Raw genomic sequence first — 8,200 nt, 5'->3', positions numbered from 1 at the left:
AACAGTCTCGTGAACTAGTTGTTGGGTGAGGCTTCATTGATAAGATATATTTCAGATCTCAGTAGGAACAAGTGCGAGCAGTTGATTGTGTAATCTTGCACAGCCAGCAGATACTTATAAGCTCACGACTGAGGTTGCAGTAATTGCTGCTCTTGAGGTCAATGTGAGAGTTTCGGTGAGTGTCAGGAGCATTTCCTACCGACGGGTCAAGCAGCAACTGCGACTGTCTTGCAAAGGAAGGAATCCAGTAAGAATTTGTGTTTTTGTTTCCTATTGGCAGCATATAAAACAGAAGCAAACTGTGATGGGTGAGGCCATTTTGGGCAGGGCTGTGAGGTTGAAGTGCTGCTGTTGAGGGCAACGTATGGGCTTCGGTGAGAATTCGGAGTCGCTGAGGAGATTGAGCAGCACCAAGGTATGGCAAGATAAGGTTGAATCCAGTAGTTACTACAGAATAGGAATGGCTGTTAGTGGAGTTTGTGAGATGTGTGAGGTCAGGGAGAAGTCAAATGTCCCTCTGAGACTGCGTCGATCAGTTGGAACAGAAATCAGACTCACCCGAGGAGCTGGCAGGAGGCAGAATGTTTTATAGATAGGAGCTTCAGGGATGGTGGCGGCCAGCTAGGTGGCTGACCACCAGGTGAGGGAGGCAGGTAGTGCAGGAGTCTCCTCTAACTGTTCCCCTCTTGAAGAATTATACCATTTTGGATACAATTGGCAGGATGGCTTCTCAGGGGCAAGCAGCAGCAGCTGGATCACTGGGCCATGATTGGCTCTGACTCTGTTGTACAGCAGTGAAGCTCAAAGTGTACATGAGCTGTAGCAATAGGGGACTCTACAGTCAGGGGCACAGATGGGTGTTTCTATGGCTATGAGCGAGACTCCAGCTGTCAATGTCAAGAATATCTCTAAGCAGGCACAGGACACTCTGAAAGGTGAGGTTGAGCAGCCAGGGGTCGTGGTCCATTTTGGTATTAACGACACAGGTAGGAAGAGAGACGAGGTCCTGCAAAGGGAATTTAGGGACTTAGGTAGAAAGTTGAAGACTTTCTCTAGACTTGTAATCTGTATGCCACTGGACACTGGAACTAAGAAGATAATACAGTTCAATGTGTGGCAAAAGGACTAATGTAGAAGGAAGAGCTTTAGATCTGGATCATTAGGATCTCTTCCAGGACAGCAGTGAACTGTACGAGAAAGTTCTGTAACACCTAAACTGGAGTGCCATCAATATCCTTGCAGGAGCACTTGCTAGTGTCATTCGGAGTCTTTAAACTGGTGTGGCAGAGGAATGGGAACCAGTGCAGAAGGTCGTCATGTGGGGTGATTGAGGAGAAGGTCGAGTTTAAATCAAGTCAGTTTCATAGGAAGAACAGGCAAGGCCAGATTAATGAACATGGCAGAACTGGCAGTCTGAAGTGTATTTATTCTAACACAAGGAGTATAACAGGTAAAGCAGATGAGTTTAGAGCTTGGATTAGTACATGGGACCTGATGTTGAAGCCATTTAATAAACTTGCTTGAGAAAGGCAGGAATGTGGTACCAGTATTTAAGAAAGGTGGTAAGGACAACCCAGGGACAATAGACTGGTGAGCTTGACATCAATGGTGGGCAAGTTGTTGGACGGAATCCTCAAGGACTGGATTTACATGCATTTGGAAAAGCAAGTACTAATTAGGAATAGTCAGCATGGCTTTTTGCATGGGAAATCATGTCTCAACTTAATTGAGTTTTTTGAAGAAGTAACAAAGCGGATTGATGAGGGCAGAGTGGTGGACGTGATCCATATGAACTTCCGTAAGGCATTCAACAAGGTTCCCCATGGGACACTGGTTAGCAAGGTTAATCTTATGGAATACAAGGAGAACTAGCCATTTGGATACAGAACTGACTCAAAGGTAGGAGACAGAGGATGGTGGTGGAGGGTTGTTTTTCAGACTGGAGGCCTGTGACCAGTGGAGTGCCACAAGGATTGGTGCTGGGTCCACTACTTTTCATCATTTACAGAAATGATTTGGATGGTATAGTTAGCAAGTTTGCAGATGGCACCAAAATTGGAGGTGTAATGGACAGCGATGAAGGTTACCTCAGAGTACAACTGGATCTAGATCAGATGGTCCATTGGGCTGAGGAGTGGCAGATAAAGTTTAATGTAGATAAATGCGAGGTGCTGCATTTTGGGAAAGCACATCTTAGCAGAACTTATACACTTAATGGTAAGGACCTAGGAAGTGTTGGTGAACAAAGGGATCTTGGAGTTCAGGTTCATAGCTCCTTGAAAGTAGAGATGCAGGTAGATGAGATGGTGAAGAAGGCATTTGGTATGCTTTCCTTTATTGGTCAGAGTACTGAGGACAGTAGTTGGGAGGTCATGTTGCGGCTGTACAGGACGTTGGTTAGACTACTTTGGAATATTGTGTGCAATTCTGGTCTTCTTTCTAGAAGAATGGTGTTGTGAAACATGAAAGGGTTCAGAAAATATTTACAAGGATGTTGCCGGGGTGGAGGATTTGAGCCAAAGGAAGAGGTTGAATAGGCTGGGGTTGTTTTCCCTGGAGTGTCAGAGGCTGAGGGGTGACCTTGTAGAGGTTTATAAAATCATGAACAGCATGGATAGGGTAAATAAACGAGGTCTTTTACCTAGGGTGGGGAAAATTACTGCCAGTCCACCTGCTATTCCTCCCGCCATCTCTTTTCGTACCCTGGGATGCATTCCATCAGGTCCAGGAGACTTATCTATCCTTAGCTTCATTCACATACTCAACACTAACTCTTCCATAATAATGATTGTTTCCAGGTCCTCACCTACCTTCGTCTCTTCGTCACTTACTGGCATGTTATTAGTATCCTCCATTTGGAGACCAATACAAACTACCTGTTCGACACGTCAGCCATTTTTATCACATCACATAACTAACTGCCCCTTCTCATCCTCTAAAGGAACAACATTTAGCCACTCTGCTTCATTTTATATATTTGTAGAAACATTTGGTATGTGTATTTATATTCTGTGTTAGTTTTTTTTTCATAGTCTACCTTCATTTTCTTTATAGCTTTTATTGTGGCTTTCTGTTGAACTTTAAAGTTTTCCCAACCTTCTGGATTCCTGCTGTTTTTGGCCACTTTGTATGCCTGCATTATTTCTGTAGACACCCATGGCAGATTGCCCCTCCTCTTACAGTCCTTCCTTCTCATAAGAAAACACTCTTACTGCGCACTTTGAAAAATTTCTTTGAAGGAAATTACCCTTTTGCATCATCAACTCCATGGAAAGAAATAATCATTTTTCAGAAATGCATTGCGTTTTTAAGCACTCCCTACAACAAGGATTCCTGATTTGCCATCAAACTACTGGATAAATATCACAGAGCTAGTAAAAGAGCTAACCAGCACATGTTTAAAGGTTTTTCTCATAAAACCTAACCCAGAAAGTGTCATCTAGAAAGCCTTGTTATAGTGACAGTTGTAGTTCAACAAAGGCTGTGAATTTATTGTTGGGAGATGACTTGGTGTGGTACTATTCCTGAATCCCATAATCATCATCCTGGCAGCTTAGCAATGACCTGAATCTGAATTGGACCTGCCATTAAATACAATGGTTTCAAGAAAAGGCAAAAGACTGGGCATTCTGAGGCACGGAACACACATTCTGGCTCCCCACAGCCTGATTCCCCCACCTGCAAGGCACATGTCAAGAGAATGATGGAGTGTGTTCTACTTTTCAGGATGAATGCAGATCCAACAATGCTGAAGAAGCTCAACACCATCCAGAGCAGAGAGGTCCACTTGCAAATGAATCATGTAGTCACTCTATCCACCACTGATGCACAGAGTCAGCAATGTATCAATGGCAAGACCCAGTTCAACAACTCACCAAGGCTATTTTAACAGTACCATACAAACACACACCCTCCAAACCTAGAAAGGCAAGAGCAGCAGATACATAGGAACACCATCACCTGCATGTTCCCTTATAACCCACAAACCATCCTGACTTGGAACTTTATTGCTGCTGCTTCTTGAGTCAAAATTTTGGAATTGCTTCGTCACAGCAGTATAGATGTACCTTCAGGGTTGGTTCGCTCAGATGGTTGGTTGACTAGTTTGTGACTCAGTGCGATGCCAACAGCACAGATCAATTCTCTCAGTGGCTCTGGTCAACATGGAGATCTCTCTTTCTCAACCTCTTACCATCTTCACCTGAGGCATGGGGACTTCACTACAAACGTCCCTATTACTACAGTGATTCAATAATCTTACCACCACCTTCTCAAGGGTGTTTAGGAAAGTGTAATAAATATGAGACCGGCCAGCCATTCTCACATTCTGTGAAAGAATTTTTCAAAAGTACTGATTTTTGTTGGAGTTGCTGCAACAAACTGTTTGCTCTTTCCCACACTGAAACATTTATTAGTTGCACAGCACTTTGGGATGCCTGGTGTCTACAAATGTATTGTATAAAGGTAAAAGGCTTCCTTTCTAGATAATTGAATCAACCTCTTGAATTCATGGTCGTGCGTTGAAACGAAAGAACAGTCACAATAAAAGTGAGTAACATTTATGTGTATCTGGGGTGGATGTGTGCGACACTGGTGAGGGAAGATGTGATGTTTATATTATTTACTTCTGTAATAAAAACATTAGGATCAAGAATTTAACATGAAACCTTTATTCAGTTTGTAGAGTGAATATCTGGAGACAATCATGCTGGGAATTGGAGCTATAATAACAGGCGAAAATGTGTTGCTGGTCAAAGCACAGCAGGCCAGGCAGCATCTCAGGAATAGGGAATTCGACGTTTCGAGCATAAGCCCTTCATCATTCCTGATGAAGGGCTTATGCTCGATACGTCGAATTCCCTATTCCTGAGATGCTGCCTGGCCTGCTGTGCTTTGACCAGCAACACATTTTCAGCTGTGATCTCCAGCATCTGCAGACCTCATTTTTTACGCTATAATAACAGGTGCAGGTAAGCGCTATTCAGTCATATAAATCTTTTTCTTTAAATAATTAAAGTAAAAGGGAAATCAAGGGGAAATCTTTCCACTAACTGGAATCATAACAAGCACAAGGAAGATGGTTGTGGCTGTTCTGAGAAGGCAACATGCTGCCTGCAATGTGGAACTCTAGTCACAGGCTGTGTCAGGACATTACTTTGGACTACACATATATTTGTTTAGCTGTATGTGAACTCACCACATTTATTTAAGCTAGTGTATTATTCCCTGGTATTCAGCTGATATATTTACTTTTAAGTAAAATGAACCAAAGAAGAAACCAACCTTGCAAGCTTGAAGGCTGAAAGGAGCAACAGCAAAGTATAACTACAATCCAGATGTTCGCACAGTTCAGAAAACAGAAGACAATAAGATTATTTGAGATTGTGTATCTCCAGTTGGTTGGTTTGTGCAGGCAGACAGCTAATTCAAATCCACATTGTCTAAATTCTAGCAATGACAAGAAAGGTGGTCTGCATGAAGAATGATGAGCCAAAAGAGCTATCACGAAAAGAGGGTGCAATCTACAAAATAGAAAATGAACAATAAGTACTGAACTCAATGCAAAGCAGAATGGCTATCAAATCCACCAGGATAAAATAGAATGCCATGGATTATCTGATCCAAGATTAAGCAAAGGATGCAGTTATGCTACATAGGTCAAGAAGTTGCAGAACCAGTTAGGCAAACTGTGAAAATATATCCAGCAGTTTGTAATAGGAGCTTACACCAAGTCAGTTTTTTGGACTTGTGTGAAGCAAACTAGGACATTCCCTCAAAAATATGGAACATGATAAAAGATCAGCTGCATCCAATCATCAATTTTGGGATTTACCAGGTGGAATTGACATCCACAGGCAAAAGCTGCAGGAATCAATAGATTAGTCTGTCAGTAAATGCGTTAACACAAAGCAAGTGAGAACTCATCATCTCTCCAAATTCTCTGAGAATCAGGACACACTTCTTGACAAACATGGGAGGATAAAAGTGGTGCTGGTGTGGAACTACTTCACTTACATGTGGAACACACCCTACAATGGGAACCTGGTTTCTTGCAATAATATATTTCTCGACAAACATGGGAGGATAAAAGTGGTGCAGGTGTGGAACTGCTTCACCGACATGTGGGATACATCACACAGTAAGACGCTGGTTTCTTGCACTAATATACAAAGTAAACAGTGAACTCAGACTTAGACACTCACAACACTTAATGAAACAATGCTGAGCAACAACAGAAAACATCGACGCAAATTGTGGAAACAAACACAAACGAACACACCTAGACTGAACACCAGGACAACAATCAACACACGACAACATGTTCACAAACCAACATCACCAAAGGCAAAATATACCAGATATTTCAAAAAGGCTGGATGGATTTATGGTGAAGGAAATTGACCTTAATTGCAGATGGGAAGGAACTAGATTTTAGAATTTCAGGTTTTGAGCAATATTAAATTGGATCAATGTTGTTCTCACATTTAAAAACTGCCACTTGATTCCCTGGTATTTTAATCAATATTAAATTTCTGAACATTGTGCCGTACTGAAATGGGGAAATATTATCTTTCAGTTATAACCACTGCTGCTGCCCCGGTGATTCTGGGAGCTGTGGGATTTACCAGTGCTGGAATAGCAGGAGGCTCCATTGCAGCAAGTATGATGTCTTCAGCAGCTATCGCCAATGGGGGAGGAGTAGCTGCTGGAAGTCTGGTGGCCCTCCTTCAATCTGCTGGTAAAATCTGCTGATAAGTAATGAATAGTTCTCAGGATTTCTGCTTCAAAACTTCACTGATGAAGTCTTAGCATTGATGACTGTACCCAATAATATTTTATTGTTTTGGATGCTTCTCTCGGAGTAGACTTTACAAAAGCTAAGTGACAGTTTTGCAATAAATATTAATACAACTGATGTTTTAACCTCAGCAGTGTAAGGGTTGGCTTTATTGTGATTACAAATAAGGAAGTTAGCTATCTAACAATTTCACAATGCATTCTGTCTTTCCCAAGAATATCATTCAGACCAGAATTGTAAGAAATGTTGAGATTAATAAATTCAGGATATGTCATGTGGATGTGCTTTGCTTTTCTGTTCTTTGCAGGGGCGGCTGGAATCCCAGTAGCTGCCAAACTTGGACTGGGAGCTGCAGGTGCTTTCACTGGTGCACTTTTCTAACATTCGAAAATAAAAATGCCTCAAGACAACGGAAAATAAATAATTTTTATTCTGAATCAGAGGAGGGAAAAGGCAACTGAAGCCTGATGCTGAAATTCAATAAAAGCTCTGCATAATCGAACATTTCTCTCTGTCTGTTTCTTCATCCCAAATATGGGAAGTTTCGGTGCAGCAGTTTTGCTCAAATTGTTTGCACCAATGGCCTAGGGGTATTATTGCTAGACCCGGGTGATGCTCTGGGTTCAAATCCACCCTGGCAGATGGGGGGAGTTTCCATTCAAAAATAAGGGATTATAAAATCAAGACCCTAATGATAATCATGATTTTTGGTTCACTTTCGGGAAGGGAACATGCCATCCTTTTCTGATTGACATGTGACGACACGCCCACAACAATGTGGTTAATTATTAACTGCCCTCTGGGCAATAGTGATGCCCACATCTTGTGAAGGAATAAAGTGCATGCATCCGGCTTCACACTAAAATTTATCTCATGAAACATTCATGACCTTTTCTGGATTATTAACCAATGGTAGTTTTTACTTCAGAGTAATTCTTCTCTAATTTGTGTTTTAACTGATTTGAGGCACACTTGTCATAATTTGGAAAAATGGTAACTGCTTTAATCCTCAAATCCCGGGCTTACTTTGAGATCCTCATTTGAGTTTTCAGTTTTGAGCCTTAATCGTACATTTGTAGAATTATAGAATCCCTACAGTGTGGAAGCTGGCCATTCAGACCATCAAGTCTACACCGACCCTCCAAAGACTATCCCATCCAGCCCCAGCCCCCTTCCCTATCACCTTGCATTTCCCATAGCTAAACCACCTGGCCTGCACATCTTTGGGCTGCGATGGAATTCTGCAAAGACACGGGGAGAACGTGCCAACTCCACACAGACAGTCATCCAAGGCTGGAGTCAAATTTGGGTGCCAGGTGCTGTGAGGCAGCAGTGCTAAACTGAATCAATATGCCACCAGATAAAGATTTGTCTTTTTTTAAGACAGAATGTTCCTTTCCT

General features: G+C 42.0%; 1 long non-coding RNA gene across 1 annotated transcript; it reads left to right on the top strand.

The window, feature by feature from the left end:
• Positions 1-6,580: 6,580 nt before the first annotated feature.
• On the top strand, positions 6,581-7,301 carry LOC132830097 (uncharacterized). Its single transcript, XR_009646324.1, has 2 exons — positions 6,581-6,739; positions 7,107-7,301. It is a non-coding gene; the product is annotated as an uncharacterized LOC132830097 (long non-coding RNA).
• The last annotated feature ends 899 nt before the right edge of the window (positions 7,302-8,200 follow it).

The sequence above is a fragment of the Hemiscyllium ocellatum genome, chromosome 30 (assembly GCF_020745735.1).
Source record: "Hemiscyllium ocellatum isolate sHemOce1 chromosome 30, sHemOce1.pat.X.cur, whole genome shotgun sequence".
NCBI lineage: Eukaryota > Metazoa > Chordata > Chondrichthyes > Orectolobiformes > Hemiscylliidae > Hemiscyllium > Hemiscyllium ocellatum.
This window is presented reverse-complemented; position numbering and strand designations above follow the sequence as displayed.